Source organism: Mesoplodon densirostris, chromosome 10, assembly GCF_025265405.1.
Source record: "Mesoplodon densirostris isolate mMesDen1 chromosome 10, mMesDen1 primary haplotype, whole genome shotgun sequence".
In the NCBI taxonomy this organism is placed as follows: domain Eukaryota; kingdom Metazoa; phylum Chordata; class Mammalia; order Artiodactyla; family Ziphiidae; genus Mesoplodon; species Mesoplodon densirostris.
The window spans coordinates 81,082,112-81,095,793 of NC_082670.1; the positions used below are offsets into that span (position 1 = coordinate 81,082,112).

Consider the following 13,682-nt stretch of genomic DNA (forward strand, 5'->3'; position numbering starts at 1 on the left):
ATCGTATTTAGTGGTATAAATATCCATCTCAGCACTGCTTTAGCTGCAGCTTACATATTTTGATATATTGTTTTCATTTTCATTCAGTTCTATGTATTTTTTAATTTCCTTTAAGAGTTACTCTTTGACCTATGTTTAGAACTTTTTCTGTGATCTTCTTGTAATTGATTTCTAGTTACACTTTATTATAGACAGAGAACACATTCTGCATGATTTCAATTTTTAAAACTTAAAGGGTTTTCTGTGACCCAAGATAAGGCATATTTTGGTGAATGATGCATGAGTGCTTTAAAAACATGTTTATTCTGCTATTGGATGGAGTGTTGTATATATGTCAATTAGATACTATTAGCCAATTGTGATGCTCAGATCTTCTATATTCTTGCTGATTTTCTGCATAGTAGATCTATCTATTGTTGAGATGGCACATTGGAGTCTCTAACTACAGTTGTCAATTTCTCTATTTCTCCTTCAACTCTGTTAGTTGGGTTGTTTGTTTTTGTTTGTTTTTTCCCCATGTACTTTAAGACTCTATTGTTTGGTGTGTATATATTTAGAATCATTAAGTTTTCTGGGTGGGTTGATGCTTTCATCATTATATAATATCTCTGTTTGTCTCTAGATATTTTCTTTGCTCTGAAGTCTAATTTTATCACATATTAATATAGTCTCTCCTTTTTGAAAATTAATATTTGTATGGTGTATTTTTCTATCCTTTTTCTTTCAACTTACCTAATCATTGACTTTGAAGTGAGTTCCTCATAAGCAGCATATAGTTGGACTGAGTTCTTTTATCCACTCTGTCAATCTTTATCTTTCAATGAATGATTTAGATGATTTACATTTAAGATCATTATTGATATGTTAACACCTCAGTCTATTATCATATTACTTGTTTTCTATTTCTTTTCTCTGGTTCTCATTCCCCTTATTGGAGGGGTCAGACTTCTCTGATGTTGCCAGTGATACTCCCATTCAATCAGGAAAAAAATCAACCTCCCTGGGCTTCCCCCGTCATTGGGTTATGAGTTAGGAAACACCTGGTCTGGGTGGCTTCTTCTCTTGAGAGGGAGGACTCTAGACATCCTGCTCCTATGCTGTTCCTCTAGTCCTGGAGTCTCAAACCAGCTCACCTTTTTCTTAGCACCTCTCAGAATTCACATTTGGTTGCCTCCTGCTTCATTTCTAGAGTTCATAGTTGTGCTTAGGAGGGGGAGCAGGGAAAATAGGTCTACATCACCTTTGCTGGGCCAGAATCTCTGCTTACTATATTTTTAATTGTATGTTTCCATTCAAGTCTCTTATGACCCTTAACCCTTTTTGACCTTATACTTATTTGTGTACATTCACAGATTCTAAGATTTGAAACTTCTTGAGAATTTCTCTTTGTATATTTTACAGTGCTTTGAACATAGTGGGTTCTCCCTATGGATGAATAAATGAATGAATGAATGCTTATGTATATTTTCTTTGGGGCTGTACAGTGGAGTAGACCTACATAAGTGCCTACCCCTGTAAATGGACACAGGAGTAACAGGGAGAATCTAACTCAATGTGATTTACTGAAACGTGCCTAAGAACATATGCTGACTTAGTCATCAGCTCCCTCAGGTCATCACACTCATTTTTCTGCTTCCAGCAGATCAGAAAATGTGGTAATGCTGGGGCAGACCTCCCCACCATCACTTCCTTTATTACTCCCCTCAAGCCTATATCCGGAACACACACACACACACACCTCAAGCACCCAATTTTTCAGAGAAGGTAGGAAGTCAAAAGGGGGAACATGTCACATTTTCTTTCTAGAAATGAAACTATTACATCTCCAATAAAAGATGAGTATGAGACACCGATACCTGGTAACAAATGCCATAAAACAATGTTGCTGGGAAACCCCAAATTTTTAGAGCTCATAGAAACATCACTAAAGATTGCATGTAAGAGATAGAGGGGAAAAAAAAAAGAGATAGAGGGCCCCAGGCAGGGAATGCAATGGAATGTAAGGCCAGGTCCCTGCTGAGGCTCAGAAGTAGGAGTGATGAAACAGCAAGCAGGAAGAGACCTTAGGCAACTGAGTTCTCCCACTGAGCAGAAAAGGATTAAAAATAAAGGCTTTAGGATGGAAAAAACTGGATGTCTGACCTCCCATTTAACTACTGGAATCATGCATTGTTATCAATTGGTATGAGCTCTTGGTCTTTTAAGATCCCTAGGCACTCATACCTCATGTTTGCTGCACATGTGTATCTCCATTTTGGTTTTTGTTTTTTGACAAACAGAAGTTTACTTTTAATGGAATCAAGTCCACAGCTCTTTTCTTTTGTGATCTTTTCGTCTTTAAGTTTATAAGGTTCTCTCTCACTGTAGTTGGGATAAATGCTCATTTCTCTTATAGCTTTCTAATGATTGATTTTATACATTTATTTTCTTAATCCAGCTGGAATTAATTTTAGGGTATGGTGAGAGGGAGACTGTAATTCTTCCAACTTGAATGTATTCTTAATAAGAAAGAATAAGGCTTACTCTCTGGTCCACTGAATGGACCCCTAGGCAGAAAACCAAGGTGAATCCAAGGCCTACTTCAAGTGTTACCTTCTCTCAAACACCAAAGTCCTGCATTGCCTGTTAGCCAATTCCTGGAAATAGTTGCCTCATACATTTTATCAAATTTTATAGCTCTTCATGAAAGGAGGTCAAGACTGGCACCATATACTTAATTGCAGCTAACAGCAGAAGTCCTTAATTCTCTACAATCACTGCCTTTGAAAACTATAATGATTTAATATCTTTCTTCACTACCATCACCAATACCTGAACTTTACAAATGATCCTATTTCCCCAACCACCCACTGCTCTACAGTACACATGAATGATGGATAATACTTATCAAGTGAATTACCCAGCCTTCCTTTTCTCACTCCTTTCCCCATGTTCTTGGATCTCTGATTGACATCTAATGTCTCTGCTCCAGGAACAATGGAGGTCAGATGAGGAGAGAGGGGAAGCTCAAATTACTCCACAATTTTTCTTTTCAAAAGCTCTGAAGACCAATTGGGTAGGATGAATTTTACAATGAGATTTGGAGGTTACAAAAACATTTCAGTTGGTCTAACTCACCGGCTTCCAGCAGCACCACCACAGCTAGCACTTTCCTGGAGGTAATTACGTATTGGTTGTACCCTATACAATCGGCCCTCTCTATCCACAGGTTCTGTATCTGAGGATTCAATCAACCATGGATCAAAAAAAAAAAAAAAAAAAAAAAAAGGAAATCCAGAAATTCCAAACAGCAAAAGTTGAATTTGCTGCACAGCAGCAACTATTTACATAGCCTTTACACTATTTTACAATGAACTACATCTGTCTCTGTGATAGAAGCTGATCTCAGCTCATCAAAGAGCTTATCAAGACCAACAGCATTTAGTAATGACACCAGCTTCCAAATGCATCTGGATTAGAATAAACTTTCTTTGTACCATTTTTAGCTTCTATACATTTGAATAAAGGTGAACCCAGAGCTAAATGAACTCTGAGAAAAAAATTTCAAAAAAGTTAAGATTAAGCAGTGTTCCTTTTTGGAAGTAGGGGAGGATAGTTGCTGAGGAATGTTCAAGGATTACTCTGCTGCTTTTCAACTTTTTATTATTGATTTTATCTTAAAGGCAAAACACAATACCTAGCTAAGGATTTCAATACAGATAAACAATCTAAATAGGCTGCATTTATGTACATTATTCTTCAAAGATCACCTCAGAAAAGAGAAGGTAGCTCCCAACTTGTCACAATAAATGTTTAAGAAAAGCAAGTGTGAATAGCAGCTAAGGATGGGGAGAAGGGAGAGGTAGATTAGAGGCATCAGATGCTCCCTTTCAGTTTTGCTGAGATGTTTCCAAATGGTTTGTATATCTAGCTGACCAAAGTGGTACAATTTCTTTTCTTAAGTTTATCAATCACTCTGCACATTAATAAATTATAGCTTCACCTCAAGTTTAATTTTACAATGTGCATTTGACCACGTTTATCTTGCCCATGTGTATCTGACAATCTCTCAGGGGTGGAGAACTTAAATGATCACTTCCCAAAGCAAACAAACAAAGGCTGACACTTTGTGTCAACAGAAACCTTAAGAAAACAGCAATCTTGAGAAATGGATGGAAGGATAGATGGATGAATGGATGGATGGATAAGACAACCACTAGGTTCATTCTTTCTACTTATTCGACATGTTTTTTTGGAGTGCTACCAGGCTAGGGTACGGAGGTGAAAAAGTTAGAAACAGTTTCATTATGGAGCTTACAGTCTACCATAATAGACAGAATGGAGGACTCAAGATAGGCAAAAATGTCTAATGTGTCACCTAAAGAAAGTAACCAAAATGAGTTACCCAACAACTTAGGATGGCTGCTATCTGCAGTTATATACATGCCAGGCAAGATGAGAAAAGGCCTACAACCTCTCCTGGACATGCTTTGGAGACCAAATAAGTTTGGATCATAACCATCCCTATAAATTCCTACCTGTACCCTTCACACACAAGAAATTACCAGGAGGCGTCACTATCACAGATCTCTCAACAAGAACCCATTAATACCACCCAAACAGATAAAACTGTCTGAGGCTTGTTTTTGCCTTTTTCATTATTGTTGTTGTTTAGAGAAGACCTAAATCAGATGCAAATTCACCATATTTCCCTTCAAGGACACTCATCATAAAAGCTGCTAGTGTACCTTTTTTGGCATATAAATTCATATTTGCTAAATCATTTATCTTTTTTGCAACATAATTCTATTTTCATCTAGCAACTGCATGAAGCCAATCTACTGGGCAGAAAAGAGAAATGAAATATTTACTGCAGAATCATGAGGTGTATTATATATCATCATTCAATGGAATGCAAAATTAGCAAGTATTAGCCTTGCAACTTGATTGGCCATGTAACTGACAGATTTTCCTGTAAGGAGGTCTCCAAAGTACCATCCAATCTAGAGTTTAACAATTTCCAGGCCCTTATCCTGCCCTTCTTGCTGCAAGTCGCACACATGGAATCAGTTATCCACAAGAAAGCCCAGCATGGGGTGAGGGGGTATAAATAGATTATGATCCTAATTTGCAAAAGATTTACAGTTTTCAAGTATCCCTGATTCCACCTAAAGAGTTGCTCCAGCCTGGGCATGACAGCTGTCTGTAATGGAGACATTTGTTTTTTCTACTCTTCCCCAAACTCTTTTAGTCTCAGACATATTAGTGATACAATAAATAACTTATTGTTTTCCATCTTTAGGACTTTTGTACTTGTAGGTAATATGGAAACCTGTTTTTGGTCCTAAAAAAAAATCATGTGAAAACTTTCGTCTGTAACATAAAAATACACAGTAATATGTCAATGATAATAACGATGATAATTAGATACTGACTTGTGCTGGGAACTGTGTTAGGCTCTTTTCATTCATTATCTCATTAAATCCTCACAATTCCTGTATGACTTAGATTACGCCCTGTAGCCCCTTTAAGCACTTTCATACAGAATTCCACCCTCTATTTCAAGCATAGCCAGAAACTGACAATATAGGAACAGACAAAGGGAAATGATTCTGTCCAGTTGGGAAAGAAAAACCCCAAAATCCTCATTAAAACTTAGGCATTTTAGAAAGAGGCCAATAAAAGCTGTTCATTATGATTATGGAAACAAGATCCGCTCACTGCACTGATTTGAAAATTACAGGAAAGCATTTTTTTTAATTTATTTATTTAATTTTTTGCTGCGTTGGGTCTTCATCACTTTGTGCAGGCTTTCTCTAGTTGCGGTGAGCAGGGGCTACTCTTCGTTACGGTGCATGGGCGTCTCATTGCAGTGGCTTCTCTTGTTGCGAAGCACGGGTTCTAGGCGCATGGGCTTCAGTAGTTGTGGCTCGCGGGCTCTAGAGCACAGGATCAGTAGTTGTGGCGCACGGGCTTAGTTGCTCCACAGCATGTGGGATCTTCCTGGACCAGGGCTCGAACCCGTGTCCCCTGCATTGGCAGGCGGATTCTTAACCACTGCGCCACCAGGAAAGCCCAACAACAAAGCATTTTTTAAATGCTTTAAAATGTAAAACACAGTGAAATGCACATAATTGAACAATAAGCTATTATACTAGAATTTAAAATACTTAAAATTATATCCTCCATCACCTAAAAATATAGTTGCTAAAAACACTTGCTTTGTATGTAGAAACTTGTCTTACTTGCTTTGCTTCCTTCTCTGCAATTGTCTTTAATATTTTCTTAACTCTTTGCGAAATGTGAAAGACACTGTGGAAATATTTTCAGTTCAAGTGCCCAGTGGCAGAGTGTGGCTCACACTGATGCTAATGATGGCCTTTTAGCACTGGCAAGGTCTGAAATGTGTAGCCCTCATGTTGACACTCAGTGTGCTTTTCAAAGTATCTACCCGTGGTTCTCACATTCTACAGAACATATCTGGAAAATGTCTTAAGGATTTTCCTGTATATCATTTTCTCAAAATTTTTGTATTGAGTTTTGGTATCATAAATCAAAATTTTTGCCAACTGAACAGTGGCAAGATCTGTATTTTAAATCCTAGTATCATAGCTTATTGTTGAATTATGTGTATTTCACTGTGTTTTACTAACATTTCAGGAAATTGGTTGGGGAGTTGGATTGACATATTAAACGTTATCATTTTTCTCATTTAAAATAATGTGAAGTTGTCTCCTAGAAAACATTGTTGGGTAAAACATCTGATCATCAGGTACAAATTACTCACAACAAACAAGGGATACCTTTATTTTTCCTAGCATGTTCCCTACCATTTGCTCTCTGCTCGCTTCTTTCTTTCCATTCTATTTTTACACATTTTCTCATTTAATTCTGACAACATTACAATGTACCTAGTATGACCCTATTTTAGAGATGAGGGCACTGAGATTCAGGGAGGTCTGTCATGGTTGTATTCCTTTCCTGACTGTGGTTGCTGTAACAAATTACCACAAACTTAGTACTTTTAACAACAGAAATTTATACACTCACAATTCTGGAGGCCAGATGTCCAAAATCAAGGTGTTGGCAGAGCCCTGCTCCCTCCAGAGGCTCTAGCAGAGATTCCACTCCATGCCTCGTCCACCTTCTGGTGGTTGCTGGTATTTCTTGGTGTGGGGCCACCATATCACTCCAGTGCCTCCAAGGTCACATCTCCTCCTCTTCTGTGTCTCTAAAAGCTCACTCTGCCCCTCTCTTATAAGAATACTTACAATAGCATTTAGGGCTCCCTGGAATAATCCAGAATGGTTTCCTCATCTCAAGAGCTTTAACTTAGTCACATCTGTAAAGAATCTTTTTCCAAATAAGCTCACATTCACATATTCCAAGAATTTGACATGGATGCTTTTTTAGGGACCATTTTTCAGCCTAACACACTGGGGCTCAGTGTCACCCAGCATGACATGGTGTATATGTTCAGATGTAGGACTTGCAGATTCCAGAATGCATGTTCTTTCTGCTCCATGTGTTGTTTTCCATGATATTGCAAGATCTGTCATCTCTGTCTCTCCCTATATCTCAGCCTCCCTTCCATCTGCCTTACCTTAGAGCAAAGTCAATATTCTGCTCCCCCAGCTCCAGGGCCCTTTCCAAGGAGAATCTGAAAAGGCTGAGCTGCCCATTAACAAATTCTATCATACACTCTTGGCTTCCTTTCCAATACTCAGTCAGCTTCCTGAGTCTAGTTCAAGGACCACACTGGATCACAAAAGCAACCTTGCTTTGAGGAAATAACAATTATCTCTTTCCCACTGATACTGATTTTTTAGTGTCCCCATAATACGACAGAAAAGAATGCTAAATATCATCCTCTTTCTTTTTTCTGAACTTGTTGTCTGCTGTTACTTAGGGAATGAAAATGGACAGAAAAAGGAAACCAGGCTAAGTCTCCTAAACTGTCCTAGAACATATGGTATGAAGGTTAGTCAAAGCCAAGTTGCTTTTTGTCAAGAGATTGCTTGATCTAGAATCCATGTACGAACTGATGATTTTTCCACCTGCTTAACATATGGGCCAGTAAGGATCTGCAAAGTGCTATTCTGTACAAATATTTCTCGTTCATTCTAGGAACCAGCATTCACATTTACAGACTACCTGGAATTCAATGTAACCTTTCTTTTCACACTCTACCTAAATATTATATTATATTTTATATAAAATATAGAAACTTACACATTGTATGGCCTATTTACAAACCCCTCCCCATTCAAGTTGTCATTCGAATTACATCTACATGCATCATAAATCAGACAAGATGATTTCATCATTTTTACTTAGATAGACATATATTTAAAAGAAATTAAGAGGGAAAAATGAGCTTATATTTACTTTACTATTTTAAGATTTCTAATGTTCTCTATTCTTACCTGAGGATATGAGTTTTCATCTATTATTTCTTTTCATCCTAAAGAACTTCCTTCAACATTTCTTGTGATATAAGTTAGTATGCAGGCAATAAATTTTCTCAGTTTTTCTTTAACTGAAAGCAACTTTCCCTCCATTCTTTTTTTTTCCTTTGAGTTACAATATTAGACAATGAAATGTTTCAGGTGTACAACACAGTGTTTGACAATTTTTAAGATTATACTCCATTTATAGTTATTACAAAATATAGGCTATATTCCCTGTGCTGTATCTTTGTAGCTTATTTTTTTTTAATTTTTAATTTATTTTTTTATACAGCAGGTTCTTATTAGTTATCCATTTTACACACATCAGTGTATACATGTCAATCCCAATCTCCCAATTCATCACACCACCACCCCACCGCCACCACTTTCCCCTCTTGGTGTACATATGCTTGTGCTCTACATCTGTGTCTCAATTTCGGCCCAGCAAACCGGTTCATCTGTACCATTTTTCTAGTTTCCACATATGTGTGTTAATATATGATATTTGTTTTTCTCTTTCTTACTTCACTCTGTATGACAGTCTCTAGATCCATCTGCATTTCAACAAACGACCCAATTTTGTTCCTTTTTATGGCTAAGTAATATTCCATTGTATACATGTACCACTAATTCTTTATCCATTCATCTGTCAATGGGCATTTAGGTTGCTTCCATGAGCTAGCGATTGTAAATAGTGCTGCAATGAACATTGGGGTGCATGTGTCTTTTTGAATTATGGTTTCCGCTGGGTATATGCTCAGTAGTGGGATTGCTGGGTCATATGGTAATTCTATTTTTAGTTTTTTAAGGAACCTCCATACTGTTCTCCACAGTGGCTGTATCAATTTACATTCCCACCAACAGTGCAAGAGGATGCCCTTTTCTCCACACTCTCTCCAGCATTTGCTGTTTGTAGATTTTCTGATGATGCCCATTCTAACTTGTGTGAGGTGATACCTCATTGTAGTTTTGATTTGCATTTCTCTAATAATTAGTGATTTTGAGCAGCTTTTCATGTGCTTCTTGGCCATCTGCATGTCTTCTTTGGAGAAACGTCTATTTAGGTCTTTTGCCCATTTTTGGATTGGGTCGTTTGTTTTCATCATATTGAGCTGCACGAGCTGTTTATGTATTTTGGAGATTAATCCTTTGTCCATTTATTCATTTGCAAATATATATTTTTTCCATTCTGAGGGTTGTCTTTTCATCTTGTTTGTAGTTTCCTTTGCTTTGCAAAAGGTTTTGAGTTTCATTAGGTCCCATTTGTTTATTTTTGTTTTTATTTCCATTTCTCTAGGAGGTGGGTCAAAAAGGATCTTGCTGTGATTTGTGTCAAAGAGTGTTCTTCCTATGTTTTCCTCTAAGAGTTTTATAGTGTCCGGTCTTACATTTAGGTCTCTAATCCATTTTGAGTTTATTTTTGTGTATGGTGTTACGGAGTGTTCCAATTTCATTCTTTTACATGTTGCTGTCCAGTTTTCCCAGCACCACTTATTGAAGAGACTGTCTTTTCTACATTGTATATCTTTGCCTTTTTTGTCATAGACTAGTTGACCATAGGTGCATGGGTTTGTCTCTGGGCTTTCTATCCTGTTCCATTCATCTATATTTCTGTTTTTGTGCCAGTACCATATTGTCTTGATTACTATAGCTTTGTAGTATAGTCTGAAGTCATGAAGTCTGATTCCTCCAGCTCAATTTTTTTCCCTGAAGACTGCTTTGGCTATTCAGGGTCTTTTGTATCTCCATACAAATTTTTAGATTTTTTGTTCTAGTTATGTAAAAAATGCCATTGGTAATTTGATAGGGAATGCATTGAAACTGTAGATTGCTTTGAGTACTACATTCATTTTCACAATATTAATTCTTCCAATCCAAGAACATTGTATATCTCTCCATCTGTTGGTATCATCTTTAATTTCTTTCATCAGGGTCTTATAGTTGTCAGCATACAGTTCTTTTGTCTCCCTAGGTAGGTTTATTCCTAGGTATTTTATTCTTTTTATTGCAAAGGTAAATGGGAGTCTTTCCTTAATTTCTCTTTCAGATTTTTCATCATTAGTGTATAGAAATGCAAGAGATTTCTGTGCATTAATTTTGTATCCTGCAACTTTACCAAATTCATTGATTAGCTCTAGTAGTTTTCTAGTGGCATCCTTAGGATTCTCCATGTATACTATCATGTCATCGGCAAACAGTGACAGTTTTACTTCTTCTTTTCCAATTTGTATTCCTTTTATTTCTTTTCCTTCTCTGATTGCTGTGGCTAGGACTTCAAAAACTATGTTGAGGGCCTCCCTGGTGGCGCAAGTGGTTGAGAGTCCGCCTGCCGATGCAGGGGATACGGGTTCGTGCCCCGGTCTGGGAGGATCCCATATGCCGCGGAGCGGCTGGGCCCGTGGGCCATGGCCGCTGAGCCTGCGCGTCCGGAGCCTGCGCGTCCGGAGCCTGTGCTCCGCAACGGGGGAGGCCACAACAGTGAGAGGCCCGCATACCGCAAAAAAAAAAAAAAAAAAAAAAAAAAAAAAAACTATGTTGAATAATGGTGAGAGTGGACATCCTTGTCTTGTTCCTGATCTTAGAGGAAATGCTTTCAGTTTTTCACCATTGAGAATGATGTTTGCTGTGGGTTTGTCATATATGGCCTTCATTATGTTGAGGTACGTTCCCTCTATGCCCACTTTCAGGAGAGTTTTTATCATAAATTGGTGTTGAATTTTGTCAAAAGCTTTCTCTGCATCTACTGAGATGATCATATGGTTTCTCTTCTTCAATTTGTTAATATGGTGAAATATATTGATTGATTTGCTTATACTGAAGAATTCTTGCATCCTTGGGATAAATCCCACTTCATCATGGTGTATGATCCTTTTAATGTGTTGTTGGATTCTGTTTCCTAGAATCTTGTTGAGGACTTTTGCATCTATATTCATCAGTGATATTGGTCTATAATTTTCTTTTTTTGTAGAATCTTTGTCTAGTTTTGGTATCAGGGTGATGGTGGCCTCATAAAATGAGTTTGGGAGTGTTCATTCCTCCACAATTTTTTTGAAGAGTTTGAGAAGGATGGGTGTTAGCTCTTCTCTAAATGTTTGATAGAATTCACCTGTGAAGCCATCTGGTCCTGGACTTTTGTTTGTTGGAAGAATTTTAATTACAGTTTCAATTTCATTACTTGGAATTGGTCTGTTCATATTTTCTATTTTTTCCTGGTTCAGTCTTGGAAGGTTATACCTTGTCCATTTCTTACAGGTTGTCCATTTTATTGGCGTAGAGTTGCTTGTAGCAGTCTCTTAGGATGCTTTGCATTTCTGCCGTGTCTGTTGTAACTTCTCCCTTTTCATTTCTAATTTTATTGATTTGAGTCCTCTCTCTCTTTTTCTTGATGAGTCTGGCTAAAGTTTTATCAATTTTGTTTATCTTCTCAAAGAAATAGCTTTTAGTTTTATTGATCTTTGCTATTGTTTTCCTTGTTTCTATTTCATTTATTTCTGCTCTGATCTTGATGATTTCTTTTCTTCTGCTGACTTTGGGTTTTGTTTGTTCTTGCTTCTCTAGTTCCTTTAGGTGTAAAGTTAGATTGTTAATTTGAGATTTTTCTTGTTTCTTGTTTCTTTTATAGCTATAAACGTCCCTGTTAGAACTGCTTTTGCAGCGTCCCATAGGTTTTGGATCGTCATGTTTTCATTGTCATTTGTCTCTAGGTATTTTTTGATTTCCTCTTTGATTTCTTCAGTGATCTCTGGTTATTTAGTAACGTATTGTTTAGCCTCCATGTGTTTGTGTTTGTTACGTTTTTTTCCCTGTAATTCATTTCTAATCTCATAGTGTTGTGGTCAGAAAAGATGCTTGATATGATTTCAATTTTCTTAAATTTACTGGGGCTTGATTTATGACCCAAGATGTGATCTATCCTGAAGAAAGTTCCGTGTGCACTTGAGAAGAAAGTGTAATCTGCTGTTTTTGGATGGAATGTCCTAGAAATATCAATTAAATCTATCTTGTCTATTGTGTCATTTAAAGCTTCTGTTTCCTTATTTATTTTCATTTTGGATGATCTGTCCATTGCATTGGTGTAAGTGAGGTGTTAAAGCCCCCCACTATTATTGTGTTACTGTTGATTTCCTCTTTTATAGCTGTTAGAAGTTGCCTTATGTATTGAGGTACTCCTATGTTGGGTGCATATATATTTATAATTGTTATATCTTCTTGGATTGCTCCTTTGATCATTATGTAGTGTCCTTCCTTGTCTCTTGTAACATTCTTTATTTTAAAGTCTATTTTATCTTATATGAGTATTGCTACTCCAGCTTTCTTTTGATTTCCATTTGCATGGAATATTTTTTTCCATACCCTCACTTTCAGTTTGTATGTGTACCTAGGTCTGAAGTGGGTCTCTTGTAGATAGCATATATACGGGTCTTATTTTTGTATCCATTCAGCGAGCCTGTGCCTTTTGCTTGGAGCATTTAATCCATTCATGTTTAAGGTAATTATCGATATGTATGTACCTATTACCATTTTCTTAATTGTTTTGGGTTTCTTTTTCTAGGTACTTTTCTTCTCTTGTGTTTCCCACTTAGAGAAGCTCCTTTAGCATTTGTTGTAGAGCTGGTTTGGTGGTGTTGAATTCTCTTAGCTTTTGATTTCTCCATCGAATCTGAATGAGATCCTTGCTGGGTAGAGTAATCTTGGTTGTAAGTTCTTCCCTTTCATCACTTAAATATATCATGCCACTCCCTTCTGGCTTGTAGAGTTTCTGCTGAGAAATCAGCTGTTAACCTTAAGGAAGTTCCCTTGTATCTGTCGTTTTTCCCCTGCTGCTCTCAATAATTTTTCTTTGTCTTTAATTTTTGCCAATTTGATTACTATGTGTCTTGGCATGTTTCTCCTTGGGTTTATCCTGTATGGGACTCGCTCTGCTTCCTGTACTTGGGTGGCTATTTCCTTTCCCATGTTAGGGAAGTTTTCGACTATAATCTCTTCAAATATTTTCTCTGGTCCTCTCTCTCTTCTCCTTCTGGGATCCCTATAATGCGAATGCTGTTGCATTTAATGTTGTCCCAGAGGTCTCTTAGGCTGTCTTCATTTCTTTTCATTCTTTTTTGTTTATTCTGTTCCACAGCAGTGAATTCCACCATTTTGTCTTCCCGGTCACTTATCTGTTCTTCTGCCTCAGTTATTCTGCTATTGATTCCTTCTAGTGTAGTTTTCATTTCAGTTATTGTATTGTTCATCTCTGTTTGTTTGTTC

The 13,682-nt window shown here is 37.2% G+C and overlaps 1 protein-coding gene across 14 annotated transcripts in view; it reads right to left on the minus strand.

Annotated features, from left to right (window-relative positions):
* The window catches only part of FHIT (fragile histidine triad diadenosine triphosphatase), a 1,490,046-nt gene that overhangs the window by 938,932 nt on the left and 537,432 nt on the right, over positions 1-13,682 (minus strand). The window lies entirely within an intron of this gene.